The 15,955-nt window shown below is 40.9% G+C and overlaps 1 protein-coding gene across 1 annotated transcript in view; it reads left to right on the forward strand.

The window, feature by feature from the left end:
* The window catches only part of Plce1 (phospholipase C epsilon 1), a 376,383-nt gene that overhangs the window by 62,780 nt on the left and 297,648 nt on the right, over positions 1-15,955 (forward strand).

Below are 15,955 nucleotides of genomic sequence, written 5' to 3' on the forward strand. Positions count from 1 at the left end.
TAACATGACCTAACAATACCTACTTCCAGAGAGCCCCGCACGTGGCCCACCGTGGCGCTCCCTCCCTAGAAGTTTGGCGTCATCGGCTTCCTAGACCGAGCAGGCACCGAGGCTGTCCATCCCTGGCCCAGCCCGGTCATTGCGAGTACTTTGAGCAGCGACTCCCACCCAGAGCTCAGTTTCTCTTTATTTTTTATAGTAAATATTTTAAATTATATGCTCAGAACTTGGGATTCAGATCTATAAACTGCCAGAATCCAGGCTGAAGAAACTGGCAGTGGGAATCTCAGTACAAATGATTAGATCATCAAGGGAAATACATGAGTCTGAGAGTCTCAGGACCTAATTAAGAAAAGTCTTACGGTGTCAGAGGTAGGAACAGTCAGCTCACCAGCTTCAGCTGTGGATGACTTCAACACTGCTGATCTTTCCAGCTAACTAGGATGAAATCAAACTTCAGCAAATAAAAAAATGCAAGCTTTCTGTATAGTTTCATAAAGGTAGAGAAGACAGATGCTGCCTGCTAGGCCCAGGAAGTGTTTCGAGAACCAACATTAAATCCAAATCCACAGTTGCTCCCCTTGCTCTCTGATAGCCAATGCTATCTTTACCCCAATTCATCTGTGCTAGATCTTCAATGTCTGTATTTTTCCAAACCTCCAAAATCATTCATGTGCATTTCTAATTATTTCTTTTACAGTAAATTTATAGATGTGTAGTGACTGAGTCCTTGATACTTAATGTTTCATTTTCCTCTAAGAAGGATTAGCAACCAACATTTCTACCAAATAATGTGCATGGCCCTCATTGTGTCCTTTGCTGACTTTTGAACCTAGCAAATATCTATATTAATTTTCTACTGTAGCATAACAAGTTACCACAGGTGTACTGGCTTTAAACAATACCTCTCTATCATCTCCTTTTCTATAGGCATGTCAGTGTCATGGCTGTGTTCTCTGCTCAGGTTTCCATGGGACTAAAACCAAAGCATCAGTTCACATTTGGGGCTGAGAGTCTTCCCAAGCTCACTGGCTATGCGAAGAATTCATTTCCTTGTAATGCTTTCTGGTTTTTGTGTGTGTGTGAATTAGGAAAAGACACTGTTATTCACTTTTAGTAGTGACAAAGACATTTTAAAATGGAGAGTTAACACTTTCTTGCTTGTTACTATATGTTAAAATATTTTTTTAAATTGTCAAGTGCTCCAAAAACATTACCTGTTGTTTGTGGTGATATGTATATTTAAGGAAGGTAAAAAGTGTCTCTCAGCATTTTTCCCCTGTCAGGTTTGTGCCTATTACTCAGACTTCATCAGCAGTGATGCATTAAACCCTAATAACCTTTTTTTGGTACCAGGGATCAAACTTGGGACCTTGTGCTTGCAAGGCAAGCACTGGAACCACTGAGCTAAATCCCTGGCCCCAAATCCTAATAACCTTTTACAACTATGTTCTGTACAACTGTAGCACCAGGTGTTTTTTTGAACAAAGAATTCCATTATAAGCAAATTTGGGAAACACTGCATTGCGTATTCTTATTCCTCCCATTGTCCTTCTCGAAAGTCATAGTATACATTGATATATAAAAAGTTCTTCAATAAAGAACTTGCTTCAATTAGCAGCCCAACATTTCCTTGACCCACCGTGCTATGGGCCATGCTGATGTATGCCTCCCCACTCCCTGCATTAATCAGGTTAAGTAAAGTTGAGTGAGTCATTTAAAAGTTGGGTGATGCCCATGTTTATAGCTGCACAGTTCAATAGCTAAAGCTTGGAAACAGCCCAAGTGCCCATCAACTGGAAACTGGATAAAGAAGATGTGGTTTTTTTTTTTTTTATAAAATGGATTACTACTCAGCCATAAAGAACGAGAAACTAGAAACGTTTATAGCTAAATGGATGCATATTGAGGCCATACTCTTAAGTGAAATAAATAGGACACACATGTGTAAATACCAAATAGTTTCTCTAGTGTGAGAAACTGAAAGTATAAATAAGGATTAAAATGAATAATTGATAATTTTAAATAGGAAGAAAATGTCCAAAGGGGAAGGGAAAGTGGGAGGGGAAGGGGAAAGGAAAGAAGAGAAAGGAAAAATTATGAAAAAACAAAAAAAATGGAAACAAAGTCTATGTAAATAGGGAAGGGTGTTGGGGGGGAAGGCACACAGGTAACAGGGAAAAAATAAGAACCAAGATACATCATGTACAGGTTACAGGTACAAGCACCCAATGATAAATGTAAATGTATTGTATACCTGAAATGTACCAATAAAAGAGTTAAAGCAAAAAACCCACAAAACTTGGGTAATGATCAAAAGCCTGAAGGTATCATCTGTGGTGATTGAGAACAAATCCCCTAACTTGTCTAGGATGCTAGCTCCCCCTAGGTAAAATGAGGATAAGGAATTAATTTCATTTAAACCCTCAATTCTAATGAAATTCTATCATTTACTTTACTATAAAAAAGTAAAGGAAATTTTTCTTGTAAATACAATTTTGCTAGAAATGAAATAACAAAAACCAAGACAAAAAAATTAAAGTCATCTGCTGGACCTCTGGAAAACAATTGAATCATGAGACTATGAATTTTTAAATAGTACATAGCATGAACATATGCAAATATAGGCAGACAGCTATTAGTTTATCTAAATGATAAATTCAGGTGTATGTTCCTGTATGTCAGACATACAAGATTGGTCAGGGAAAAGGAAAAGAAGTTTGACTGGATAGTCAAGATAAGGAGAAAATTAAGCCTGTGAAAGGGAAGAGATAAGAACCTGGAATGAGATGGGCTAACCGGCAGGCCCTGTTCATGAATGTAGAAATAACCTTCTGATAGGTATGATATAGATCAATTGCTTTGGCTGTGGGACAGGGGAAAGATCAGGTGAGGAAATTGCTTTGAAGACTGAGCATGAGGCTGGACAACAGTTGGTGGCTAAAGTTGGGGCTGTGTCAGATATCTAGATAAATGTAGAGGAAGGGTTATGAGGACACGTGACTCATGAGGTCTGACTGTTGAGGAAGAAGGAAGAATCTGAGGTAACCCCAGGGTGATCTTGGAAGAGGGTGGTAGTACAAGCAGCAGTGCAGAAGAGGTATACCAAAATAGGGATGTACAGGTAAAATGACAATTTCCACTAGGGTTGCTGATACCTGGAGAAAATGCCTCTGTTGCCTCATGTATTACAGTTGGTTGTAGGAACGGGGATTTAGCTCAGTGGTTCCACCACCTGCCTCGCAAGCGCAAGGACCCAAGTTTGATCCCCGGCACCAAAAAAAAAATAGTTGTATTACATGCTAATCATACTTATTTATGTATGATTGCACCAGACCAATACCGTTTTACTCCATTTAACACAACTTCTACCTCGTTCAATGTTGAATTCATTAGAGTCAATACATTTGACATTTGTACTGCTTTTCTGGCAGCACTTTGTTTATTCTTTAATGTATGTAAGAGGCGGTCCTTGTTTCAACTCCAGCACCTGTATCCACTTCTTGCTCCTTGATGGATTTTTATTTGTTTACTTCATGGCTTTTGAAGAAAGTGCCTGGATTTGATTAAATTTAGCACACTTTTAAATTATAGCGAGTTAGAGTGAAAGTGTTATTCATGTTTTTTTGCTTGCCTTCTTGGAAAAGCAGCTAAAAACAATATCCACATGGGTATTACTTTGATTTTCATGCTTTTAATGGCATGTGATGTGTAGGTCAGGGCTTGACTCATGTGAGAGCCAATGTGGCTTTGAAATTAAGACTTGCTACATGCCTGTCTTGGTCAGGTTACTTTTCTCTTCTTTTTTTTTGCAGTACCAGGCATCAAACTCAGGACCTTGCACTTGCTGGGCAGGTGGAGTGCTACTGAGCTAAATCCCAGGCCCTTACTTTCCTCTTCTAAACATCAGCTCTCTCAGCTATAAAATGGAGATAATTGTGCTGTTTCTTTCCTAATGAGATTGTAAGGGTTAAGGAAATATGTATAAGGGCTTAACACAGTACTTGGCACCTAGTAAGTGCTCAATAAGTAGAGATTACTGTTGTCGATATTATTGGAAATGGAGCTATGTAAGGTCTACAACTAATAGAAATTGTTACCAATTTTAATTATTTAGAAAAGAGTAAAGACATAAAGGAGAATATAAGAAATAAGATTCACTTGCTCTAAATGTCTGTTGAGTTTTGTGAACTTGGCAAGACTTTACTTCCTTTTGCCATGAAGGAATAAGTACTCTATGGCTTGCCTTACAAGAAAATTACAAGGATTAGTGCATTTATATTGAACTGCTGGACTCTGATTGCAAAGTAGGAAATATTTTTCACAGCTGGTATGCATCAGTGTTAATCCAGACACAATTACTGGACTTAGAATCTTTTTTTTTCCTGCCCCTTTTCGACTATTATGAAACCTTTCTGTATTTCTTGGCCTCTGTTTGTGAGACTAAGGACATGGCAGAAAACTTGCCCCCTAAGGATTCTTCAAGGAGAAAATCACGGGGCAGGGGTGCTGGATTCCGAGTGTGGCACACTACAGGCAAAGCTAGTTTTTTCTTATTTTCTTCTGACCTAAGCAAACTTCCCCCAAACCTTGCTTCTCACTGGGACAAACTTGAGCAACCAGTTGTGTAGGAAGATTGTCATAGCCTGGCAGTGCAAATGAAGTTCTTCTCTTTAAGCAAATGATTTCTAAATGGCAATCCTCAGGATTCATAAAAATGGGAAAAGCCGTAGAAAATCAAAACCTTTGTATTTGTGGATAGGGACTGAAGTGTACTAAGGAACAGGCCCTTGAGTAAAGTGTCCAGGACAAATGAAAAGGAAAAGCAGCAATTAACAAAACACAGAATTATAGCTGGGTTTTTTAATGATGTACATGCTTATTAGTCAAAGAGAAATGGGCTTTTATACTTACTATTAAGAAGATATTTCTAAAATTTTTAAAAAGAAGATATTCACTAGGATTTTCTGTTTTTGTTGTTGTCCAGGCAAGTAAGGAAGTGAAAGTTTACCCAAGAGTTTCTCAACTGTAGCACCCTGAAAACTTAAGTACAAAAGATAGCTTTTAGTTTTACATATTTCCCATGACACCAGGTAGAGGGGTGGCTCATGTAAGGAGTCATCATCACAACTGAGAACAAAGACTTGAGCCAGACTGCCTGAGATTGAATCCAGGCTTGACTTCACAGCTCGGTGCTGTTGTGCAGATTCCTTGACCACTCTGCCTCAGTTTTTAAGTCTTTAAAATGACACAGTAGCACTCTCTACTTTAGAGTTTTAAGGATTAAATATTTAACAGATATATAAAGTTGAGAACACTACTTGAAAAAAACAAGAACACTGCTTGATACATAGAGTAAACATTGGATACGTGTTAGCTATTACTGTCTTGATAGCTTGATGGTTAAGAGTGTGTAGACTCAGACAGCCTAAGTTTGTGTCCCAGTTCTCCTACTTCTCAACACAAGTTATGTTTTAGTCTTTATATTTGTTAAATAGTTAGACTTCTTGCAGCTACTTTATTGGACTGATGTGACAATTATATGAGAATTTGCAGAGCACTTCATAATTCTCACAGTTCCTGCTGTATATCAAACACTCAATGTGTTATCTGTTGGTATCTTTCTTTTTCTTGTCTTTAGATTTCAAAGATAACATTCTTAGCCTTCGAGCAGAAAGTTGGGAAATCTGAGCGTGAGGGCACCTGGGTCTTATGTACCCCTTCTGTTGCTGGAAAGTCTTTCCCAGATCCTGAGCTGGCCCTTGAACAGCATAGTCATTTGTTTCCAAATTCACTCTCCAGACCACAGTGTTCTATAGCAGATCTTGGCAACACATCAGGTTCCAGGAAAGTACATGAATCACCATGGGACTCTCAACTTTGTACTTCTGAATCTCATAAAAAAAATTGTGATTCTGTTAGCAGATCTCCTAAATATCTGTCTTTCTTCATGTTCTCACTTCCCTTCATCACACAACACTTCTAGCACCCCATTCTACTGTTTTCTTGTCTTCTCCCTGGTATCCAGGCCCAGGTGTCCTTTCGTGCTTTCTTGGGTCCAATCTCCAAAACACATATATCCCTTTCTCACCTAGACCCTTCTCTTACCTGATCCCTTTCTACTAGCTTTTCCCTACTTTCTTCAAACACCTTCTCTGCTAGGAGCATGTCCTGTGCCTCTACTGTCTTCATCCCTGCCCTCCTCTCTTTTCCTGTACAGCAGGTTCTTTCTTAACTGAAGACATCATGTGCAGTACTCCACTATCCTCACCTTTGGGAAAGGAGTACATTTGGCTTTCTCAATTGCCTTGTTCTGGGAGTGGATAACTGAATTGCCATTGTTTTGTGTCTTAGTTACCTTTCGTGTTTCTGAGACAAAATATTCAACCCCCTAAGTTAGAGGAGGAAAAGTTTATTTCAGCTTATAGTTTATAGAGGTTTCAGCTCATAGTTGGTGGGCTCTAAGGCAAGGTAGCATGGCAGAGGGGCATCACAGAAGAGAAATAGTTCATGGCAGGGCAGGCAGAAGGCTGCAAAGTATCAAAGCAGTGGCAGCAGCAGAAACAGCAGCAAGCCTGCCTTCCCTCTCTTCCTTATTAGTCCATCCAGGCTGCAAGCTTATTGATTGATGCCACCCACACCCAGTATGGGGCACCCTCAATCCCAGCATCACACCTTTAATCTCAGTATCACATCCTTAATCCACATTTACATACCCGAATCCATCCACCTTTAATTTTCCCACCTATGACTGCATGAGGCTTTGGGGGGCATCTAGATAGAAGTTATAACGTCAAGTGATTCTCATGGGATATTTATGCCATTTCCCTGAGATCCTTGTTATAGTTTTGTCATGTTTCATTTCCATCATTTCCAAATATGTACCTAGAATAGAGCCTGGCACATACTAGGCAAATGATAGAGAACATTTTAGAGACTTGAGTGCCCAAACTGCAACCCAAATCCCACTTATTTATCACAAAGTGCCAACACAGCAATTACATAAACCTGAATGTCTGATCCTTGGCTGCTGGGGCATCTTGGCTTGTGTGCTGACAGAGAGGGCTCTGCATGTTTGATGTGGCACCCATGCACTAGGCATTCACCACCACTCTACTAGGCATTCTAATATGTGCTGAATGAACAGAATGAACATTTTTTTCCACTATGACCCCATTTTATTATCCTTATTTATTGAGTCATTGAATAGATATTTGTGGAGATCCCAGGGTGGCTCACCGCTGGGAGCACAGAGGTGAACAAGAATAAGCTCCATCCCTTCTTGGAATAGGCTGTGTAGTGGAGGAAAGTTAAATTGCATAAATAATTATAGCTATAATAAATGTTTTCAAAAACAATGTGGGGGCCTAACCCATGGGGGATGAGGGTAGTCAGTGTGGATTTTTATAAGGAAGTTATGTTCAGCTCTACTAGGAGTTCCATTAGCTATTATTGAAGTCAAGGGGAATGGTAAGAGGAGGACAACATGTTCTAGGCAGAGTGAGTAGCATGTACAAAGGTTCTGGGTATCAGGAGTGTGATAGATATTGAAGGGCTGAAAGAATACCAGAAGTGCAGGAACAGGAGTGGGGCAACAGGTGAGGGTGCTGAGAGGCAGGCCAGGGCTAGCTTCTGGACTTCAGCATTGTCTGTTACTTTCCTCCTTGCTGAGACAAAATACCCAACATCTACAAGTTAAAGGAAGAAAGGTTTATCTAGTTCACAGTTTATAAAGGTTTCAGTCCATATTTGGATGGCTCCAAGGCAGGGTGACATATGGGAGAAGGGCAACAGTTCATGGTGGACAAAAGACAGCAAAAGCAACAAGGGACCTTAACTGTCTTTCTGCCCCTTTTATCCAGACTACTTAGGGCAGGTCATATTCATGCCCTTAATCCTAGTGCCTTTGAGCCTAGCATTGCACCATGAATCAGTTCCAGTGTCATGCACTCTAGATCGAGTCATCTTTGAAAAGTTCCACCTATTACTGCATGAGGCTTTGGAGGGATATCTAGACACAAGCTATAACATTCTGTCCCCCCCACCAAAGACTCATGCACATCACTTTATGCAAAAGACATTTAGTCCATCTTCAAGAGTTGCCAAAGTCTTAATAGTTTCAGCATTGCTGAAAAGTCCAAGTCCAAATTCTCCTCTGAGATTTAAGGCAAACACTTAGCTATGATCCCCTGAACAAATGAAAAGAAAGTTAAACATTTCCAACATTCAATGGCACAAAATAGATGTTTCCATTCCAAAAGTTTCAGACAGGGGGATACAAACGAATGGGACCAAAGCTAGTCCAAAATCCAGCAGGGCAAACATGAAATCCCACAATTCCACTTCCAGTATCCCTGGCAATCTGTGACAAGTTGTGAACTCCAAAGGGCTTGGGTGGCTCTGCCCCTATGACACTGCCAGTGGGTGTAGCTCCCATGGCTTCTCTCTGGGGCTAACTCTGCTCCCTCCTTCCAGTTTTCCTCAGACAATCCATGCTCTGGGCTTCTCTAAACTTTTGGGGTCTCCACTGTACTTTCAGCTTCACACTCAATGCTTCTCACACTGCCCTCTCAGGAGTACACTGCCTGGCCTCCCAGGCCTTCTTGTGAAATCTGGGTGGAAGCCTTCCCAATCCTACAACTCTTTCATTCTGCACGCACCTAAAACCAGTGACACATGGATGATGCCAAGGTCTGCCACCAGCTGGACCAGTACCCAGGCTTCCTTCTCTCTTGGCTATAGGGGTTGAGTGCCTGTGAATCAAATCTTGAGGAATAACCTCCCTAGGGTGCTGCCATTCTGGATCATGGTGCTCTGGGGCTCTCTTCTCAAAGCAAATTCTTTCACCTTTGCAACTGAAGCTGCAAAGGGTGGAGTCCTTCTGCTTTTTGTGGTGCCCTCAGGCCATATTTTCTATTCTTCTATTCCTTCTTAGCAATCAAGACCTCCTCTGCTCTATCTTTGTAGTCCACAACTTTACTGGAGCTTCCATTCTTGCCAAACTCAACATGTTTTAAATCATTCTGCTGGGCTCTTTGCTCTTGATTCTCAACATAAATCTGGCTAAAAGCCCCCAACAGTAGCCATACCACAGCCTTGAAATTTCTTCTGCAAGATTAATTAGGCCACTGGCCTTAATCTCAGTCTTAGGACATGAGCAAAATACAGGCAAACTTTCTGCTAAGCCATAACACATCATCTGGAGTCCAACAGCCAATGCAGTCCTTCTGCCCAGCAGAAACCTCCCAAGCCTAGTACTTACCAGCCTTCTGGCCTTCTGAGCTCTTACCAGAATCCACCTTCAAGTACAGACTCAGGTGTTCCAGCTCTACTTTTTTCAGCTGGCATCTCCAAACCTTTCCTAACTCTTGTCCTTTCCATAAGCAAGCTCTACAGGCTCCTAAACCACATCATCAGGTACAGTCACAACAACAGCCTCACTCCTGGTACCAGATTATGTCTTAGTTACTTTTCTCATTGCTGAGACAAAATACCCAACATCCACAAGTTAAGGAAGGAAAAGTTTATTTAGCTCATAGTTTGTAGAGGTTTCAGTCCATAATTGGATGGCTCCAAGGCAGGGTGGCACATGGCAGAGGAGCAACAGTTCTTGGTGGACAGTTCGTGGTTTCTGTCCCTTATATCTTATCCAGACTACTTAGGGTGGTAAGCGCCCACACCCTTAATCCTAGTGCCTTTGAGCCTAGCATTGCACCATGAATCAATTCCAGCATCACACACTCTGGATCCAGCCATCTTTGAAAAGCTCCACCTATTACTGCATGAGGCTTTGAGGGGACATTTAGACACAAGCTTTATAAGCATTCATTTTGATACTCCTTAACATCATGGCTTTCAAGTCTGTACAAGGGATTCCTTGCCCTGTGTTTATCTATACATGATACATCTCTATCCCTGTAAAAGCTCTCTTTGCTTTGACCTCAGCACAGCATGATGACATTGATGAGATTGGGAGCAAATTTGTCATAGTAAAGCAGAGTAGTTGATTGACTAAGTGTGAATTTTGCAGTGACAGATCTGTGGTTTAGATCCTAACTTTGTCCTCTTGCTGGCTGATGTTTGGCAAGTTACTAAAGCTACTCTCTAAGCTACTATCTGAAAATGAGAATAATAATCTTTACCCTCATGGATCTTGTAAAATGAAATAAATGAATGCAGTAGAAGTGCTGAATACCAAACTCAGGTTGTGTGAATTTCTCAGCCTTCAAGATGATGATAGCTTTTAGAGCCCTGGTAGAGTAGGAAACAGGGTACCCCAGACCCCTTTTCTACTGCTTCTTGATTTTTTTGTACCTTGCTCTGTGACTGTTTTCTTAGGGTATAATCCAAATCCTTTTTTCTCATTCCTTGTTCTGCTTTTAAGAGCATTTGATTCAATGCCTAGTCCTTTTCTTAGGAAAGCTGCCTGTTTTTAGGTCTTTTACTTGTGTCCCTGACAGTCACTGTCCATGTTTTTATGTCCCATCACATAACCTCACTCAGCCTCTGCCTTTACCTGTTCTGGACTCTGCACCTTTTCTTGTCCTGGCCACTGGGATCCAATTTTCTGTTTCAGTTATCCATCACTCTGGTTCCATATTCTTGAATTATACAGGACAGATGATGCCATGTATTCCTTTCTCTTCTTGTGACCCACTGGCTTTGGACACTTACTATCTGGGGAAACAAACCCTATTTTCCTATGCTAAATCCACACTCGTGCCTGGCCTTCTCTTGGCCTAATGCCCTGTGTGTAAAGCTTCATGCTGTTGCCATGTTCATTTGTTCCTGAATGAGAAGCCTGATCTTGGTTTCCCATCATCAATTTGGGTTCCACACCTTGAAATAGAATTTATCTCTATAGGCCTTGCTCTGTGTGTACTTTGGTCATGTTGCACACTTAGAAGTTACTACAGCATATTTACCTTCCCCATGGAATTGTGTAATCTCTGAAGTAACAGTTGTTCTTAATTATTTCTGTTTTGTCCATGCTGTGCAAACCAGAAGACCTTTAATTAATGGTTATCAAAATTTATTGGAGATTGCCACCTCCAAGAAATGGTAAAAAGTCAACCTGCAGCACTTGGGAGGAGTAGGGCACTTGGCTAATAGAGAGCAACAGAGACCTGGGAGCAATTTGAGAGAGGATTTTAGCCTTGGGTTATCTGGGGAAGGTTCTGTGATCAGCTGATAGAGTCAGCAATGTGGTCCCTGTTTGGGGGAGGGGGGGAAGACTGGATATCTTTATAGGACCAAAATCAGTGTTTTCACAGCTTTCTTCCTCCCTTGACCTGTGAAAGATAAGTCCATGTTTCTGTTCAGTGTCCTGTTTGCTCTCTTCCTAAAGACATGATACTTTGGCTAGTTGAGTGGGAAGTTAAGTTCATCTATAGAATTTGGAAACCTAGGGGAGGGAGGAAATCACAAAGATCTATGTGGAGAGAGCACAAACTTGGTCATTTTGCAGAGAGCACTTTGTAGCAGCTAAAGGTTAAAAAGAAATTAAGAGAAGGAAAGGAAGAGGTAATGGGCTCCTCTGATGTTCTTTAGGAAAAACAAATGAAGATTTGATTTAGGAATGGACTTTCTCTGTCTTTTTTTATTGCTCTGTCCCTTGCATCCAGCACAATGTTTGACATATGGGAAGCTCTCAGTTAAATATGTATTAAATTAATTCCTTACATAATATTTGTGACTGTTGGAATTATAGCCTTACAAAGATGATATGCTGCTTGAAGGCCCTTTACTCATACCATTCACAGTATTATGGGTCTGGGAGCATGATCTGTTGACACCCTCAGTCTAAAGTAGTGAGGGTAATAATGGAGAGGCAGCAGAACATGTACTAATCCACCCTAACTTCACAAATGACCATGCCTTCATATGCAGTGCCAGTTCAGGACCAAGGACAGCACCCAATGGATGTGTCTCACATTTTCATGCTGCTACCCCAATGCTTGTATGTAATTTCAACATCCCAGGTCCCTAGTCTTTCCATTATTCCCTTGTCTTACCATTATTCCTTTATATCTACAATACTCTTAACTGGGATTGATCCAACTAGTGAAGTGCTAAGTACTATGGGAGAAAAATGACAAGCGCAATTTCACAATCTTGTCTCAGGACCATTAAGCAGTCCTAAAATGTCCCTCATTGTCATTTTCTACCCCAGGTCCTACAGTGTATATTTTAAACCTGAAACATTCTAGCCATTCACACCTTTGTCTTCCCTTTCAGTCTCAGTATGTGACTCAAATTCCTGCTTCCATGAAAAATTGAAGTTTACAAGATGATTATTTCTTTTAATTTTTTTTTTTAACACTTCTTGTGTTTTTTCTACCCTCAAAAGAAAAGAAGCGTCCCCTCCTTCTACACCTGATTTTTCTTCCTCAGGCCCTCTACGACCAATCTTTGTTCCACAGATATTCTCCCCCTTCTTCTGGTCTCTGTGGTTCCTATCTAACATTGTGGTCAGTGTTTCCCAAAAACTGTGAGGTTCCATTGCAGTCACATTTGTCCTTATGTAAAGATTCAGACTTGGGGACCCTATTCCAGGCATACTGAATCAGAGTTCTTGGTTTGAGGCCCTTGGATCTATACATTTAACAAGAGTTCCTCATTTGGGAGGTGCTGTTAAAAGTTCTGCCTTTGTTATTGTTACTCCTAAACCATCTTCCATCTTAAAGTCAGAAACCTATCTGCAAAATGCAACTCTGTTTATATCATTGAATGTTAAAAGCCCCTCAAGATTTTTGACTTTATATAAGTAAGGCTCAAGGCAGGATACAACTGGCATATTAAAATGGACAGTTTGAAGAACATTTAATGAGAGTATTTACAAGGATGTGGCAGTATCTGGGACACAAGGGAGGGCACTGGCAGGAAAATGGCAGGAAAGGGCAGATGAAAATAATACTGCACTTCCCCTTGCTTCCTCCCACTAAATCCATGTTAGTGCTCCCTGTTAGGCAAGGGCAAGGGAGCAGCAGCAGTCTCTGTTGGCCAGACTTCATGAAATAAAACAGGAGGAGAAGGGAGGGGAGTGGTTCTTGGAGGATGGAGGATATGCAAACAGAAGTTACTTATCATGGTTTCTAACTAGTGCTCCTGAGATAGGGTTATACTCTCCTGCTGGCCTTGATGTCCTTTCAAGCTTCCTCCTCCTTCCTGAACCCCCTCCCCCGGCATTCCTTGGCTATTCTTTTGCTTGTGCTCCATCTCTTTGCTCACAGAGCCTCATGTGTCTAGAATGCCCACTCTTTTCTTGGGCACCTAACAACTGCCAGACTTTCTGCAAAACCCAAGTGCTGTAGTTTAGGTATGAAATGTCCTCCATAGGGCCATATAGTCAAAGCTTGGTCCCCAGATGATGCTGTTGGGAGGTAGTGGAGCCTTTGAGAGGTGGGACCTTGTGAGTGGTCATTAGGTCAGTCATTGGGGATATGCCCTCAGAGGAGATTGTGCGGCCCTGTCACTTCCTATTTCTCTTTGCTCCCTGGCATGTTATGTGAGTGGTTTTGCTGTACCATGAGTCTCTGTCACCATGTGCAGCCTTGCCTCAGGCCAACTAATCACAGACTATAACCTCCAAAAGTATAAGCAAAATAAACCTTGTCTTTATAAATTAATCACCTCAGGTGTTTTGTTATGGTGATGGAAAGATAACTAACACACCAAGTGACACCATCCCAGTGAAGCCCTTCTTCAGCCTACTCACCAAGTTGAACTGGCCACCACTTCCTTTGTGCTTCTATCATAGCCCACACATATCCTTCAGCGTCCTTGTAGCTAACATGTGTGGACTGCTTACTGTGCCCAGCATTGACACATTTGCATGTGCTAACTAATTAAGTTCTTATAGCAACTCTGTTATCCCCATCATATAGATGAGGATACTGAGGCACAGAGTGGTTAAGTAAATTTGTGCTGGATTACCATACTAAATAATTGGAACCAGAAAGCCTGGTTCTAAACTGATAAACTACTCTGCCATAGTACTTCATACTGCCAGTACCAGGGCCGGGATTTTGCTCAGTGGTGCCCTTGCCTGCCTCACAAGCAAAGGGTCCTGAGTACGATACCTGGTACCAAAAAAATTAAATAAAATAGAATAAAAATTTGAGATATAGTGCCAGAATTAATCAGCTGCATTTATTCATTATGTACCTGTCTTCCTCTACTAAACCATAAACTCTCCAAGAATAGGCAGGTTTTATTTATCTTTTTTTCCTCTATCTCCTAGCCCTGCCCCAGTGCTTAACACACAGGTTGGCTGAGGAGGTATTTAATAGATGATGAGGGAAGCATGAAGGAAAAGGATCTTGGAAACATCTCCTCTTTACAGTTGAGAAGGTTGCAACTCAGAGAAGCTGAATCACTTGCCCTAAGTCATACCCTATGCTATATTTCAATATGGGTTTAACTGACTGCATATCTCTACCTTATCAGACTGCTTTCTAGAAAAATACAAAACTTTAATGCTGTACAGATGTTCCCAAACAAAAATATAGCAGTGCACAGGAGCCCATTTTAAGGAAATGGCATAACTTAAATAACTAGAGGTTGAATAGCATTTTCAATCAGTATCCAAAGCAGAAACTCTACTCAGAGTAATGAGCAAGAGCTAAAGAATGGAGCTGGGGAGAAATTTTAGGTCTAGACTCAAGTTAATAGCCAAAGAGTGGAGATTTAAGAATCACAGTTCTGGAAGCAGACACCAGGCATTTGCAGTGAAATATTTCTGCAGAATCTCACCTAATTCTCCCTCTTTGTGAAGGTATGACTAGAGCAAGTAGACAGATAGGGGCCATGATTTAAGCACTGTGTCTTCCCAGGTATGGAGTGGGGCCTAACCAGAGCCAGATCCAGAGGACCGCTCCCTGGGGCTCCAGTTCATAAAGGGTGCTAAAACATTACTAGAATATGTCAGAAATAAAGTACCAGGTAACTGAGTGTTCTATAGGCAACTCCTGAAATGACTGAGAAAAGAGGAATTTGTCCTTTCTCATGAAAGTCTCTTTCTTTCAAGTAAAAACTGTTAAAGGCATACTCACCAGTGCTGGCCAGTCTCAGAGGAGGGAGAAGTGTGCAACAAAAGGCATTGGCTTCAACCCAGCAAATGGTCCACTGTCACTGGTAGGTACTGTCAACCAATTGTGAAATAATAATGCATTTTCTTCTTATCTAGATTTTGAACAATTAAGATGCCTAGTTCAGAAAAAGTGTAATCAGTCAATCAATAATAAATCCCTTAGTTTTTTTTTTTTGTTCTTTTATTGGTACATTTTAGGTATACAATTTGTTTACATTTATCATTGGGTGTTTGTACCTGTACATGATATGTCTTGGTTCTTATTTTTTTCCCCATTACCTGTGTGCCCTTCACCCCCTCCACCCTTCCCTATTTACATAAATTTCATTTCCATTTTTTTTTCTTTTCTCATAGTTTTTCCTTTCCCTCTTTTCCTTTCCCCTTCCCCTCCCTTCACTCCTTCATCTTTGGACCTTGTTTCCTATTTCAAATAATCAATTATTCATTTTAATCATTTTAACCCTTGTTTACACTATCAGTTTCTCACACTAGAGAAACTATCCAGTATTTACACGTGTGTCCTATTTATTTCACTTAAGAGTATGGCCTTGATATGCATCCATTTAGCTATAAATGACTCTAGGTTTTCATTCTTTATGGCTGAGTAGTACTCCATTTTATTAAAAAACCACATTTTCTTTATCCAGTTTCCAGTTGATGGGCACTTGGGCTGCTTCCAAGCTTTAGCTATTACAAACTGTGCTGCTGTGAACATGGGTGCACATATATCACTGTGGTATGATTCTTTTAATTCTCTTGGGAAGATACTCAGCAGGGGAATAGCTGGGTCAAATGGGACCTCTAGTCCTAGTTCTTTGAGGTATCTCCATAATGACTTCCACAGTGGTTGCACCAGTCTGCACT

This window comes from Heterocephalus glaber, unplaced genomic scaffold, assembly GCF_053883595.1.
Source record: "Heterocephalus glaber isolate CG9 unplaced genomic scaffold, H.glaber_assembly_v1.0 deba00001497, whole genome shotgun sequence".
In the NCBI taxonomy this organism is placed as follows: Eukaryota; Metazoa; Chordata; class Mammalia; order Rodentia; family Bathyergidae; genus Heterocephalus; species Heterocephalus glaber.